Below are 16,849 nucleotides of genomic sequence, written 5' to 3' on the forward strand. Positions count from 1 at the left end.
ATACCTAATAAAAAATGGAAAAAAAAAAAGAAAATGTAAATGAGGAAAATACCTAATTAAAAAAAAAAAAGAAGGAAGATACCAATTCAAATAAACTAGTTTCCTTACTCACAATGTATACGAGGCTACCACTTCAGTTTAGGTTCTTCTACCTGTGCCTCTTGAATATAATTTCAGAAGACAGCTCTGACTTTAACTTCAGAGTTCATCTTTTGGGGAGCTATATTCAAGGGTGTGGTTGCTGAAGTGGGATTCGTGAGTTTGTTTTGGTTTTGGAGACAGACTCTCCATATGTGTGACAAACACACATATCAAACACCCAGGACTGCTACTTTCTGAATTTCCCAATGCAGGTCTCTTAGAATTTCACATGTTTTATGTATATAGAGAAAAGAGTTATTTTCATCCCTTCTAGACAGGATTTTAAATCATTGTTCACAATGATCTTCTTGTATATAAGCAATTTCCTGTCACAATCTCAAGATTATTGTGAACTAAAAACATGAATCATCCCCCCACACAATGACAAACCATTTTCAGGTTGATTTGGGCTCCCTCTATTTCTCTCATTTGAAACAGAGTGTCTTTACATGGTCTTTGCTATTTGGAACTAACTATTTACACCAAACTGGGCTAAAAAACACAGAAACCTTCCTACCTCTGCCCTCTGATGATTAAATGCTTTACTTCTGAAAGACCCCCGAAGGGAGACCCTCACTCAAGTTTCGGGAACGTCACGCACCCAGTGGGACACTGAGACCGGACTCTGTGATCACTCGAGTAATTTTTATTGAAAGGGAGACAGAACGAGAGCTCAGGCCAGCATGCTGGGGTCGAGACTCATACACCAAGCAAGGAGTAGAGGAGTTTCGACCCCGGCCTGAAATTGTACAGAGCTAATAAAGGCAAAAACCACAAACCAGGGGGAGGAAAAGGGGAATTTTAAAACCATAAATTCTCATACAGCTAGGTCATGTGCTACCTTAGGCAACGCTCCTGGGGTGTTGAGACATTCCACAGAGGTGGTTGGAACATTATGATTATTCCAGGAAAGGTAAGATATGTTCCGGGAGTGGCTGAGGCTCAAGGACCAAGTGTTTATGACCCAAGTGTTTATGAGCCTAACAGGTTGCTAGTAATTTTCCACTCTTCACTTCTTTTTGTTTGTTTGTTTTTCGAGACAGAGTTCCTCTGTATAGCCCTGGCTGTCCTGGAACTCACATTGTAGACCATGCTGACCTCAAACTCAGAAATCCACCTGCCTCTGCCTCCTGAGTGCTGGGATTAAAGATGTGTACCACCACGCCCAGCTACAATGCTCGACTTCTTAATTCATTAGGCACAATATTAAGAGTGTTGGGAAAGGACAACCCGCAGCAATCAAGCACTCTGGAGATCCAGCCTGGATGTCCTAGACATGGGGAGGGGGAGTGGATATGAGGAAGCAAACACAGAAAGACCCTCCTGGGCTAAGATGCTCAGATCAGTTTATTGTATCTGCCCGGAAATTACTTGGCAGGCAGTTGTGTTCCAGGGTCTTTTGTTCCTTCCTGGAATTCTTACATGGTGCTGCATGGCTGTAGCTCTCTGGGAGTTGGGGGAGGGAGCCTCTCTGCAGTTCTCTGTAGGCCCCTCAGACCCAGTCAGCTTTCATTCCACACTTCTGTAGCCTAGATTGCTGCCTGAGCTGTATTTGAGGGGTGGGACTGGGGTAGGGGGGCAGTGAACTTTTATCTCAGGTTAGTTTAGTTCTAATCAATATGTTGGGTGCCATTTTGTTGAGGTAAATCTCCAACCCAAATTAGCCTGCGCAAAGGAAACATAACTCAATTAATATGAATACAAGCTGCATGCCTAGAGTGGGCAAATCTACCACGACACTACCTTCTTCCCCATCTATGAGATCCTTTATAACTCACAATTTCTCCAGACCACGTGCTTCTGCTCCATTTTCCTTCCACCTCCTCTTCCATTGTCCTCTCTTCTTTCTTTTCCTCCTTGTCTCCCAAACTTTCAGCTCCATCTTCTCTTCTCCTGCCCAATCACCAGCTCTAGCCTTTATTTTACAAATTAAGGTGGGGAGATCACAAAAAGTCACCTGAGTGCCGCAGACTCTCTGGGACCCTTTGTGTGGACAGGTCTCTAGGTGCAGATGGGCAAGGAGTCCGCGGGAATGACAGACAGATGCACACAGGAGATTGTGTAGAATCTGAATGTAATTTGTCAAGTCAAGCATCAAACTTTTTATACAGAAGAATAACAAGAAACCAGGCGAGATACATTCACCAAGTTACAGTGACACAATACAAAAGGAATGTATACATCAAAAGAAAGCAGGGACCAGGCCGCTGCCACTAAGAAGGGAGCCAGGTGTAAAGCTAGTCTATTGTTAAGCCCACTACCAGGGGTTCTGCTCTAGCAGACCTTCTCATGAATACAGCAATACCGCAACCCCCTTATTTCCTGAGCCCTGATAATATCTTGTATGTGTGTAACCTTTAAGTATCTGTGGAGAATTTCCATTTGTCAGAAGAATTCACAAACTTGCTTCTAATATGCAATATAGCCTGTACTGAGGATTTCTATCACAGTGGGATTCCCTGGCTCTTTCAGGGTATTCCCTTGTTGGATGAGACTGGCTATGGTCCTTAGTAAACACTCTGCAGACCAGCCCAGATCTGCCAGCTCTATCTTGTAATGCTTAATTAGTTACTGAATAGGTAACTTCCTTACTGCATTCCTACCAGATTCCAAGCTCCTCAGCTTCTGGAACTTTGGAAAACTGGTGGGAAGCTTTAGCTATGTCAGAATTCAATCTTAAACCAAGGATCAATTCCTAACTCTAATAAGCAGCAAAACATAAGCAGGTCTCTTTAACAAAAATCATAAAAGACAATTATAATAAAAGACAAAAATCACATGATCATCTAGTTAGATGCTGAGAAAGCATTTGACAAAATCCAATACCCCTTCATGATAAAAGTCATGGAAAAATCAGGAATTCAAGGCCCATACCTAAAAATAGTAAAAGCAATCTACAGCAAACCAGTACCCAACATCAAACTAAATAGAGAGAAACTTGAAGCAATTTCATTAAAATCAGGGAGTAGATAAGGCTGCCCACTTTCTCCCTACCTATTCAATATAGAACTTGAAGTCCTAAAAAAGAAAAAAAAATTAAAAAAAAAGAAAAAAAAAAGAACTTGAAGTCCTAGCCAGAGCAAGTAGACAAAAAAAAGAGATCAAGGGGATACAAATTGGAAAGGAAGAAGTCAAAGTATCACTATTTGCAAATGATATGATAGTATATATAAGTGACCCTAAAAATTCCACCAGAGAACTCCCAAACCTGATAAACAGCTTCAGTTCAGTATCTAGATATAAATTAAACTCAAACGAATTGTGTGGCCTTTCTCTACACAAAGGAGAAACAGGATGAAAAAGAAATTAGGGAAGCAAAACCCTTCTCAATAGTCACAAATAATATAAAATACTATATTGGTGTGACTCTAACTAAGGAAGTGAAAGATCTGTATGATAAGAACTTCAAGTCTCTGAAGAAAGAAATCAAAGATCTCAGAAGATGGAAAGATCTCCCATGCTCATGGATTGGCAGGATCAATACAGTCAAAATGGCTATCCTGCTGAAAGCAATCTACAGATTCAATGCAATCCCCATCAAAATTCCAACTCAATTCTTCACTGAGTTAGAAAGGGCAATTTGCAAATTCATCTGGAAAAATAAAAAACCTAGGATAGCAAAAACTCTTCCCAACAATAAAAGAACCTCTGGTGGAATCAACATGCCTGACCTCAAGCTGTACTACAGAGCCATTGGGATAAAAACTGCATGGTACTGGTACAGTGAAAGACAGGTAGATCAATGGAATAGAATTGAAGACCCAGAAATGAACCCACACACCTACGGTCACTTGATCTTTGACAAGGGAGCTAAAACCGTCCAGTGGAAAAATGACAGCATTTTCAACAAATGGTGCTGGCACAACTGGTGGTTATCATGTAAAAGATTGCGAATTGATCCATTCATATCTCCTTGTACAAAGCTCAAGTCTAAGTGAATCATAGAACTCCACATAAAACCAGAGATACTGAAATTTGTAGAAGAGAAAGTGGGGAATAGCCTCGAAGATATGGGCACAGGGAAAAAAATTCTTAAACAGAACAGCAAGGGCTTGTGCTGTAAGATCGAGAATTGACAAATGGGACCTCATAAAATTGCAAAGCTTCTGTCAATAAGACAAAAAGGCCATCAACAGATTGGGAAAGGATTTTTACCAACCCTAAATCTGATAGGGGACTAATATCCAATACATACAAAGAGCTCAAGAAGCTGGACTCCAGAAATTCAAATAACCCCATTAAAAAATGGGGCACAGAGCTAAACAAAGAATTCTCAACTAAGGAATACCAAAGGGCTGAGAAGCACCTGAAAAAATGTTCAACATCCTTAATCATCAGGGAAATGCAAATCAAAACAACCCTGAGATTCCACCTCAAACCAGTCATAATGGCTAAAATCCAAATTCAGGTGACAGCAGACGCTGGCAAGGATGTGGAGAAAGAGGAATATTCCTCCATTGCTGATGGGATTGCAGGCTTGTACAACCACTCTGGAAATCAGTCTGGTGGTTCCTCAGAAAATAGGACATAGTACTACTGGAAGATCCAGCAATACCTCTCCTGGGCATATACTCAGAATATGTTCCAACTGTTCCAAAACTATTTCTTCATTAATTCTTTGTATGGAAAATTCAAATTCTTCATTTGCAGGATCCCTTCAGTATTTCTTTTGTTTATCGATTCTATTTCCATTTTCAGGTGTTAAACATTTTTTTGTTTGTTTGTTTGTTTTTTGTTTTTTGTTTTTTGAGACAGGGTTTCTCTGTATAACCCTGGCTGTCCTGGAACTCACTTTGTAGACCAGACTGGCTTCGAACTCAGAAATCTGCCTGCCTCTGCCTCTGAGTGCTGGGATTAAAGGTGTGTGCTAACTCACCTGGCAAATATTTTTACTTCTTTCCCTCCACTGTTTGTTTTGTTTTCATGGATTTCTTTAAAAGATCTTTTCCTTTCCTCATAGTGTATGTGATTTCATGGATTTCCTTAAAGGATTTCTTTTTTCACTCTTTAATGACCTCTATCACCTTTATACAATGTGTTTTATGGTATTTCCTCTTGTTTCAGCCATGTAGGAATGTTCAGAAACTTCTGTGCTAAGATAGCTGGGTTCTAGTATAGATATAACGTCCTGGCTGTTACTGACTGTGTTGTTTATGCCAGAATATAAGATTTTGAGATAGCAATGGATAAAGATTTAGATCCTAATTTTTACATTTATCTGTGTTGGGTAGCAGTTCTGTTCCTTGTTTTCTGTTTCCTCTCTAGATTTTTGATGAGTGTGATTGCTGTATTTTGTCATAGTTAGGATTTGTTTTGTTTTGTTTTATTTTTATGTGAAGAGACATCATTACCAAATTTATCTTATAAAGGCAAACATTTAGTTGAGGCTGGCTTGCCATTTTGGAGGTTGTACTAGTTTTATGTCAACTTGACACAGCTGGAGTTATCACAGAGAAAGGAGCTTCAGTTGGGGAGATGCCTCCATGAGATCCAACTGTAAGGCATTTTCTCAATCAGTGATCAAGGAGGAAAGGCCCCTTGTGGGTGGGACCATCTTTGGGCTGTTAGTCTTGGGTTCTATAAGAGAGCAGGCTGAGCAAGCCAGGGGAAGCAAGCCAGTAAAGAACATCCCTTCGCGGTTTCTACATCAGCTCCTGCTTTCTGACCTGCTTGAATTCCAGTCCTGACTTCCTTGGTGATGAACAGCAGTGTGGAAGTATAAGCAGAATAAACCCTTTCCTCCCCAACTTGTTTCTTGGTCATGATGTTTTGTCCAGGAACAGAAACCCTGACTAAGACAGAGGTCTAGTAGATTATCATCATGGTGGGAAGCATGTCATCATTTAGGCATGCTTGGTGCTCGAAAATCCAACAGCTCTACATCTTATAGGAGGCTCTAACCTAGAACCACGTGATCCAAGCTGCCCACTGCTGCTGATTGCTGACACTGGAACATGCTCCCTTTGCTTCACTGCCTAGGCTTGGCTGGCTTAGAAATTGTTCTGTAATCTGACCTTGAACTCAGAGATCTGCATGCCTCTGTGTCCTGAATGCTGGGATTAAGAGCCTGTACTACTAGGCCTGGACATAATCCGCTACATTTTTACAAGATGCTTATAAATTCTGGGCTGTAGTTCCTTCCAGATAGTCAAGTTGACAGTTGAGAAGAGCTATCACTGCTGTCAGGAAGCAACTATTCTTTGGACCTAATAGTTTTGGCCACTGGTGGTTTGAGAAATCTGTGTAGAGAGAGGACACTTAGGAAAGGAGATAGGTTAGAAGTTTGAAGGAGTTCCCAGTAGTGGGGAGATTCTATCAGAATCTGCTTATTTTGTCTCCTTGGAATTCAGGGCTGGTGGGGGAGTACCCTCATAGAGGCAGGTAGAGGGTGGTGGGAATAGGGAGCTTCCAGAGGGGAGGCCTAGAGAAGAGATAACATTTGAAATGTAAATAAAAAATATATCCATTAAAAGAAAAAATCACTTAAAAAAGTGTACGTACCCTTATGAATACATCAAATAAAAAAGAATAATAAACTTATAAAAACAAAAAGGAAAAGAGGTCATCCCAGAAGGATTGCTATAGAGTTGGGCATTAGACTGGTAGGTGTTCTACAAAAAGTAATGGATAGGGGAAGATCTATAGACATCTTCCATGTTTCACATTCAGGATTAGTCAGTGAGTTATCAGTGAATGCATGCTGGAGTTAGGGGTAGAATACAGCAAGGAAATAGGGGGAGAGACCTTATAAAGAATTGTCAGTGGGACTCATAAGAGATGTAGTCAGGCAGAAAGGAAGAGTTCAGCTGTTGGTATGATATAGCTCAATAGATGAACATAGGCGATTGAAGTTGGCGTGGAGGAGGGAATAATTCCATAAGTGTTTCCCTGCCCTGTTCTTTTCCTGTGTTCTTAGTGAAATGCCTGCTGCATTTGAAGGCTGAGATAATGGGCTAGCTTTAGTAAAGGAAGAGCAGAGAAGAAGTTTTTGTGATCCTCCTGGGTTGGTGCTTTACAGGAAAGAAAGAGCACAGATTTCCTGCTATGCATCTGGGAAAGAGAATGGGGAAATTGTAAGTGGGGGATCAAAGAGAGAGGTGTGGGTCTGCCTTTAGAATTCTGTTACCACGCACAGACTGGCACTTTTGTTAGCATGGGGGCACAGGTGGCCTGGGGTCTGGGACAGAGCAAAGAGGAGGAGGAGGGAGATTCAAAGGAGAAGATCTGTATGGTCCAACCATATGGGAAGAATGGGCAATGAAAACTCCAACAGGTGGTATGCTACAGAGGTGGGGTTGAGAAAGTAGGATAGGGTTTGTGGGAACTGATGTAAGAGAAGATCTGTAAGCAGCAGTCTAACTGGTATGCTGGCAGGCATGGCCTGCAGCCATGGTACTCAAACTGTGACTCCCCATCCCTTTCTCGGTCTAATGACCCATTCATAAGGGTTGAATATCAGATATCCTGTATATCAGCTATTTACAGTAGGATTCATAACAGAAGCAACATTACAATTATGAAGTAGCCAGAAAGTACTTTAATGGTTCTGGTTGTCCACAACATGAAAAAATTCTTTTAAGTCCCAGCATTAAGAAATTTGAAAACCACTAGATGAGGTTATATACATGTGTAATGAATCAATCCCTTCAAATGTTTTCAAAATAGACGAAACATTTTTGCATGTGTTGACCCACAAACACTTCTCCCAGAAAGAGTAGACTCCCTCCAATTTGGCCTGCTCTTCTTAGTTGTCATAAGAGCATGATGGTGGAGTTCTAATTTGCCACCATTAAATTCCAAGAAAAAGGACAATGAGTTTCTACTACTGGTGGGACAGCAAGGATTCTGCACAAACATCCACAGCTGAGCTTGGCTACTTAGACTACACGTTACTTATCTTAATATAAATATCTCTGGAATCCAGACTGATTTCAAAAGTTTTATTCATATTAAAAATTATTTGGTTAAAGATTTGTCTATGCAACTGTTTGTGGCTATGCAGACCAGAAGAGGGCTTCAGATCCGCTGAATAACCACTTACAGGTGGCTGAAAACTCCTCTGTGTGTGCTGGGAACTTAAACAGAGTTCTCGGAGAGAGCAGTAATTGCCTTTACAGCTGAGTTCCCACAAAATAAGTCTTTAAAAAGAAACTCTACACTGTTTTTCTTTCTCTGATGAGTAAACACTCATGTTTGATTTCTCCTTTCCTCTGACCACGGTCATCTGTTCTGCTCAGTCCACTGCAGATAGGTTTCTTCAAAGAAACTCAGTTAGCCCATGCCTAGGGCCAGCACCTAAATTATTCAGTTTGTAAGACATTAGACAAAAAACACACAAGAATATCAAAAGTGTAGATGTCAGGTAGAATGTCCCAAACTGCAGTGCTGCCCTTCCTACACCCACTAGTTAACCATATTACAGGCGATTTAAATCCTCATCCACCATGATGCCTTTCCCCAGATTTACTGTAAATTCTTCCGCAATACCATAGTCTAACCAGAAGTCATCGGTCACAACACTAGACCAATGTTGTTGTTAGTTGCTCTTGGAAGAAAGATGTAAATCATAGCTGGTTAGATCCTGAGATCACTTTCGGCTCCAAGAAAGAACACTGTGCAGAAGCCAGGGACTGGAATGCTTCAGCCACCAAGTGGGGATGGGACTCCACCATTGACTTCCACTCTGAGGTCTCACAGACCTCAGAGGCATAGTAGGCAATGAAATCAAGGGCCTGAGTCTTCAGCTTCTCTGTGCTGTGCAGGTCAGCCAGGATGAGAGTGTGTGTAGCATTCTTCACAGAGAGGTTCCTGCAGAAAGCATCCTCACACAGGACCTTCAGGCTCACCAGGCCATACTTGTCAGCAGCTGGCAGCACATCACAGGCCATGGAGTGGCTGTGGAGGTATGGTGCCTTCCCCGTGTAGATGAAACTCATCATCTCCTTGAAGACTTGGGGATTCAGGTTATGGATCTTAATGGGGGTCTTTAGACTCTCCTTCATTTCATGTTCAAACATGGCTCTGAAAACTGGAGAGCGAGCTGCTAGGATTGCCTTGTGAGCCCTGAATTCATGGCCAGCTACCAACAGACAGCAGTCTGTGAAGAGGGAATTCTCCCACAGCTCTCCTAGGTCATCTGTCAACAGGTGCCTTGGATCCTTGATTGCAGGTGTTATGTTTTGACTAGGCATGTTATATTTGCGTCCTAATATGGTCACCTTGCAGCAGATGGTGAGCTGATCTTCAGGGAGAAGGCAATTCCGATGGGAGAGGAGGAGATCTCGAGGGAGAAACTTTTTGAATCCACTCTGTTCATATGTCAGAAAGCATTCGACAATGGGGCTCTTTGTTTTTTGATATTTCTCTCCTTGGGAATTTATGATCCAGAACTTGAACTTTGCCCAAACTGGGCTCTGCAGATGGCTGAGCAAAACTAAGTAAACTGACAGGTAATCTTTGCTTTCTTTATCAGCCCCCTTTGGGTACACCCTCAAACACCATGCCACTTCCTTATTCTCCTCTGATGAGAACACTGGGCTTGTAATCCTTCTCTGAATTCCCCCCATGCAAAATGAAAAGTTGCTAATGGTCCATTTATAGCAGAATTTCTCAACACTGCTCTGTGTGGAGCCCCAGTTCTCGAATTCCATATCCTCTGACATTTCTGCTGGAGGAGTTTTGGAGGTTAAAGTTGGTCTGAGAAGAAGAACTAGAAGTTATTTATCCTTCCTTCTGTTGAATTAAATTATAGGTCACTTTAGATTTTAGTTTGAATTTCTCTTAGATCCTCTTTCTCTCTCCCTCTCTCTCCCTCACCCTCTCTTTCTCTGTCTTCTTTTTCTGTCTTCCTCTGCCTCTCCTGTCTTCTCATCCCTACTCACCTCCACTTCCCATGCTATAAGTAAAATTTTTTCCTCTACTAATCCTGTTATATGGCTATTATCTGAGGGGGAAGGGATGCCTCAGCATGGGCCCACCAGGGTACCACTCCCTACCTCACCATACCTGGCTCTAGCAAACATGTCCTGGAATTCATTTTTAAAAACACAACATTGATATTGTGATGCAGATTTAAAGACTTGCAAGTTAACATCTTCTGCTTCCACACATTGCTCACTAGAACTCTCCATCCAAACACCAGCAAATGGGTAAAAGCTCCCTCTCCCACACTGGTCAGTGTAAATATCACCTGGTCCCAAGGGAGGGATATTGAGCTCACAGCCACCCTGTGGTGTCCTTGTGGATGGAGACAGTCCCAGTCTTTATGATTGTCCTCCTTGCTGACTCCTCATTTTAGGACATTTTCTCTTGAGTGACATTTCCTCTCTCCTCTGTGTCTTTTACTTTTCTTACTGCTGAGAAACCCCAGGCCTGGATAAACCATTATTTACCTCTCTGCTCACTCAGGTACTGGCCTGATCTCAGACCCCAATTGACTACTTGAGGTCTCGGTGATCTGTCCCTCCTGTTGTTTTAGTTAACTTATCCTCAGGATGCTGCCACTCTCACCCAGAAAGGATATGCCTTTGCAGCCACTCCCAGGATCCTTACTGAGATGCCTCCCACTCTTTAAGGCTTCCGAATTCACAGGCTACATTTGGCCCCAATATCCACTAAGCAATGACTCTACATTGCTGTTTAAGGACACTTAAATATATTTTACAATTCTCTCACCAGCCATCCAGAAAAATGGAAAGGTTTCTCTGCAGGGTCCCCTCCCACCACCTCCATCTCTTGCCACTTTATTCTTTGCTCTCCCTCCTGCATACAGGCACAGTGAAAGACTGCCTGGGCTGGGGTATGATAACCACTGAGAAACAGTGTTCCCCCTTGATTCTGAAATTGCCTCTGTGGCTGCCTCTAGCCTCCTCTCTCTACTTTCCCCCTTGCATGCTTGCTCTCTGCCCTACCCAAAACCATGGGGGCCAAACATGCTTGCTAGAGTTGCAGGCAGACAGAGCACAGCTGCAGGCCCTGCCTCTTACTCCCTGCCCCTCCCAAGGTGCTTGCTCTCTTTTACCTTGCAGCACTTGTGCCCTGCTCACACCAGTTTGAGTTCTGCCTATGCTTCTGTGCTCCTGGGGCCTACCCACCACCACTACTCTCAACTCTGATTACTTTCCATTCTGTTCTGCATCAGCTCTAAACCAGGTGTAACAGCTGACCTGCTCCATGTGTAGATCAGACCCAGTGGTCTGGCTACAGTAACAGAAGCTGACTATGGAGAAAGCAGTGACCTTTTATCCAAACAAAATGTGCCCATTTATCTCTATATGTTTGTCATTTTATATGTTTTTATCTGCTGATAAACAATTATCTTTGCCATTCCAAGACAAAACAAACATGTGACATTCCTCCAGGCAGAGCTGTAGATTCAGCACCATCTTGGTTTGGGGCAATCTTGTGAGTGTCTGCCATCTTTACTGTGGGCAGATAAGATTCTTCTATGTTATTGCTTCATTGCCATTTTAGCTAAGGGAGGTCACATGAATGGCTGTAGCTTCAGTGCCATCTTAGTTAATGACAGTCCACTAACCACCCATAATCTTTGTTGTAGGCAATTCCTACCTCACTGCCTTTAATAACTTTAATATTAATTTAATATTAATTTAAAGATTTACAATAGTAAAAAAAGGTTAATGATCACTGCCTTATGTTTAGCTTTTAGGACAGAGGACCCCCCCCCCCCAAAGCAAAACAGTTACAACCTCCCCTACCCCCGCCAAGGTCTCTAAGAAGATGCAGGCACAGTGACAAGACTGCCTAGATTGTGTTATGATAACCACGAGTTAGAGCTCCATTGCCTTGAGGCTGCCTGGACTCAGCCTACACTATCAAACTGAGGATACCCAGAGAGTTAAATCTCTCATATTGCCTAGGACAAGTTGAGTCTTTTCCCCCAGTTCCTATTCCACAAGAAAATTGCTTCTTATTTTCTGGGCCTAATGGACACCCAAAATCTGCCCAAGTTGTGATGGAGAATGCAGGGACCTCAGAAAACATTCTACATAGTTGACTATTGATGAACCTCTGTCATTTTAATTAATGACATCTGGATTATAATTTATTTTCCCCAAATTTCTAACTACATTGAGAGCTGAGCTAACTACAGCTAGAAAACAAACCTCTAGCTCCTTACCAAGGTAATTTACCACCTTATTAGCTCATTAGTCAATTTGTTAACTACTTAAGACTACCAGATCTCTTATCATAGACAGGTTTTCTTTACTCTCCAGCTTCAAGATAAAGGATACAGAAGTTCAGATGTAACCTTCCACAGACATAACCTTCTGTTATTTCCTTTTCTAAATTTAGTTATCATTTTTCCTTCCCTTGTTAGACTACTGTCCTAACATTAATCAATAGAGTACTTATAAATTAGCCTAACCCTAATAAAACATTCCAGTATATAACCCAACTTTTATAATCACAAGAGTAAATTTTAAGTTTCTTTTTATTGTCTTTAACCTATAGCCTTTAAGTGTTTCTCATGCTAAATCTATACTATCAGCTGTCATAGGTACAAATATGAGTTTCCTTTGGTTGTCTTTTTTTTTTTTTTTTTTTTTTTTTGGTTATTTTGAGACAGGGTTTCTCTGTGTAGACCTGGCTGTCCTGGAACTCACTCTGTAGACCAGGCTGGCCTCGAACTCAGAAATCCACCTGCCTCTGCCTCCCAAGTGCTGGGATTAAAGGTATGTGCCACCACTGCCCTTTGGTTGCCTTTTATCTATAGACTTAAGGTGTTTCTCATGCTAAACGATAGGATTAATTATCATATTCACAAGGTCATCAAATTTTCCAGTTTCCATTAACTGTCCTTTCAATACAGATTTCAAAAGGCTTCTCATTATATCTTTTTTTTTTAAGTTTCCTAGACAGAAGAAAAAGACCTTCTTGCTCCTTCTGCTCCAGAAAAGGTTTTTGTCTTCCCTAAGCTCATCTTAAAAACTCTTCATGCTGTTACAAATTTATCTCTTTTGTAAACTTATAAGCTCCAAGAAACACAATGAGATCTACCTCTCATGGACCAAACAGACTCCATCTTGATAATTACACCTACCAATCAATAATCTACATTCCCATTTGCAACCTATTCTAGAAGATGGGATTCCTCTCCTGTTCCCTAGCATTGGGACTCCCCTCACCCCAACCACCAAGACCTAAGGGTTTCAAATGTACTCCTAAGAAAAATGTACTTCTTTTCTCCCAAAATATATACATAACTTCATTCTCTACTACATATGTATTATTTTCTTCTCCTCCTCATCTTCCTCGTCCTCCTCCTCCCCCTACTTTTATCAACACACACACAATGATTCAGCATCTTGTCAGGTCCAGGACTTTACTCAAAATCCACTTCCATGACAGATCCAGAGAAGCAACCCAATGCTCCAATCTACTCTCACAGACACAGATGCTTCAACTGGATGTCCTCTATTTACCTACAGGTGGTTCCACAGACCCTGAATAACAAGGAAACAGTCAACTCTCCTAAGACTGGGCCAACATCTCCATCCATATTTTCTTTGGTTTCCCAAAGACTCATCATCCCAAAGTCAGCAGGAAATAACTAAAGATCCTGTCGACCCTATTCCTGCTCCACAATTGTCTCTGTCTAGTGTTACCTTTTATTTTAAATTAATCCAAAATGAAAGAATGTTATCATTCTTTCTACGCTCCAATCAACAGTTACCTGGCAATAGCCAGGTATGTCTGATTCATTATAAAACAGTTTATTTACCCCCCTCCTTGCACTTTTATTCTCTCTTATTCTCCCTGACTGTGTAACCACTTGCTCCCTCTCTCCCCTTCCCCCTCCCCGCCTTTACTCCACATGTTCCTAGCCTAATTCTCTTCTTTTTTCTCTTACTTATTCTCTTCTCCTCTCTTTCTCTGCCTCTATTCTCTTCTCATCCCTAGTCAACTCCCCTTCCAATGCTCTAAATAAACTGTATTCTATAGAAAACATGTACTAAACCAAACTGTACAATAAACTCAATTAGACACTGTGGCTGATACCACAGGGGGATGAGATGCTTCAGCATGGGCCTGCCAAAGTACCCCACCCACTCTACCATATTTGGTTCTAACAAACATATCCCAGCTCTCTTTTCATAAAGCACAACAATTATTATATAGAACTTTGGATGAGCTTGGAAAATGTTACACATTCATATTCAAATACATTGTATTAGTCAGGGTCATGTAGAGAACACACAGAATTAATTCCATTATAATAATAGGAAGTGGATATGTGAGAAAAACTTATAGGATCAGATCCAGTTAATCCAACAATGGATAAAGCCAGTACTTACTTAGTCCACAAGGTTTGAAGTCTCGGGTGTTCCTCAGTAGATGCTGGAATTCTGAAGAAGTAGGCTCCAATACCCGTGAAGAAATGGGCTTGCTCTTATGATGAGAGCAAGCAGACAAGGAGAGTTTCCTTCTTCCATGTGCTTATATAGGCTTAGAGCAGGTGTGGCCCAGTTGAAGGTGTGTCTTCTAGTCTCAAAGCTGGATTAAAGGTGTGTGTTTTCCTGCCTCAAAACTCAGGTTAAAGGTGTGTGTTTCTACCTGGAGTCTGTATTTGAACTGGATTTATTTACTTCTACTTAAGAAAAAAAAATTAAAGGTATGCCATCAAGTTTTGCACGGTCCTTAAGTCCAAAGGTAGTAACACACGAAGAATAGCCATCACCAGTTTACTTTGCTTGCTAGGGTCAGTCTTCCATAAATAAAGTGATCATGTCAATCTCTGCACAGAGATTGTTTATTTACCCTTGTGCTTGTCTTACACTGATACTTGCTATAAAAATGATCAGGGAAGGAGTGTTTTCCTTAACATGTCAGAAGTCTGAGTGTTGACAAACTGGAGGGAATGGGGAAGAGCTCCTATATGGTGGGCAGGAAGCAGAGCCCCAAAACTATTAAGGTGCCTTTCTTCTTTCCTTCGTGTTATTCTAATCAGAACCACAAACCTTGTGATGACTCCACCCAATTTGGGTAGTGGTCTTGTTTCTACTTCACGTCAGGAAATCCTCATTGGAAATCCTTTTTCAGAGCCACTTAAGGGTCTGGTTTAGGAATATCCTAAATGCTTCTCAATTCAATCACTTTAATTGACAGGAATCACCTCTTACTCTGCATTCTCCCCTGATGAGTTTTGTCCTTTATAGACTTGGACTGCCATGCTTTCTCTGCTAGTCCTGAAAAGGGAGAGATTTTGCTGCTTTCCAAGGGCTGCAGCATATATTGGAGATATCAAAGATTTGTTATTACTGCCCTTATGTATAATGAAGTGTAAAATTCTGCCTACATCTCTCATCTCTCCAGTGTGTCATGTCTTACACCTACAGTCTAGAGGACACAGAAACAACTGCAGTGATTCAATTATCTCAGATACTCCCAGATCTCCTGTATTTCTGGCTTTAATGCTGCTCATTCATCAGGATAAATCAATTGGTTTTGATTTCTGATTTCTTCCTGGACTTATTGCTATTATTAACATCAGTGACTCTTCATCAGGTTGTTTTAAGAAATTGGTGGGAAGTACCAGAGACTTAGATCCGGGTTCTCAAAAACCTAGAATCACATTTTTCACAGTTTCTAGACACTGATATCTAAACTGAAGATGCCTTGACCAGACTTACCTCCAGAGTTGATCTAGCAGTTGACTTTCTAACATGTTTATTGTAAAAGTAACTATTATTCATCTATATTTATTAACATTTCTGAGGCTTTCTGCCTCCACATGTCAACCTTGGCCTAGCCCTGGAAGCGTTGAGTTTCTGTAAAATCTATTCGACCCTTAGAATGTTTTCAGCATCTGAGATTTATATCTGAATAAGCTCACTCCTTCCTAGGTCTTTCTGAGCGCTAGTTGGTTGATTTAAGGCTCCTCTCCAGGTCACCGATTCAATCTGTGTTCTTTCTGTTTTTCCTGAAATGCTCTGCTTGGCCTCATACTAATTTTGACAATCTGTTCTACTCTTCTGGATCTTTCTGGGTATCTGACTCATTCTTTCTTTCTATACACTGTGTCTCCATTGTTCTATCTTCTTCCTGTCTCTGAAAAACTCTCCTGGAAAACCTACCTTCTCTATTTCTTTTCTCCGTATTCTGGCTTCTTGTTTTTTCATTATTTATTTTATTAATTTGCATCCCAAATGTTGCCCCATCCCAGTAACTCTCTCAGATTTCTTTAGTCCTTCCACATCCCCTTTGCCTCTGAGAGGGTGCCCCACAGCACTTCCCCTTCTTGGGGCATTAAGTCTCTCCAAGATTAGGCACTCCTTTTCCAGAGGCCAGACAAAGTGGGCCTCTATTACATATGCACTTGGTTCCTCCATGACCTCCAGGAGATGATAGATGGAGTACATTGTGGGGTGGACCATCTGAAAGCATCAGATCCATGATTAGATTGTAGCACATTGTGTTAGCCCAGGCCTTGTGTCCTCCAATTATTATTATTATCATTATTATTATTATTATTATTATCATCATCATCATCATCATCATCATCATTATTTTTAATAGCTGAGTAACACACCAATTTGAGAATGTACCACATTATCTTTAGTCAGGTTTCTAATTTCTGGCCATGAGGAATAAGGAAGCAATAAATATGGTTGATCAAGATCTCTGTGGTAGAGAGAACCATCCTTTGGATATATGCCCAACAGTAATATAGGTGGGTCTTGAGGTA

General features: G+C 41.3%; 1 pseudogene; it reads right to left on the reverse strand.

The window, feature by feature from the left end:
* Positions 7,658-14,548, reverse strand: Gm9117 (predicted pseudogene 9117; annotated as a pseudogene).

This window comes from Mus musculus, chromosome 3, assembly GCF_000001635.26.
Source record: "Mus musculus strain C57BL/6J chromosome 3, GRCm38.p6 C57BL/6J".
Lineage (NCBI taxonomy): Eukaryota > Metazoa > Chordata > Mammalia > Rodentia > Muridae > Mus > Mus musculus.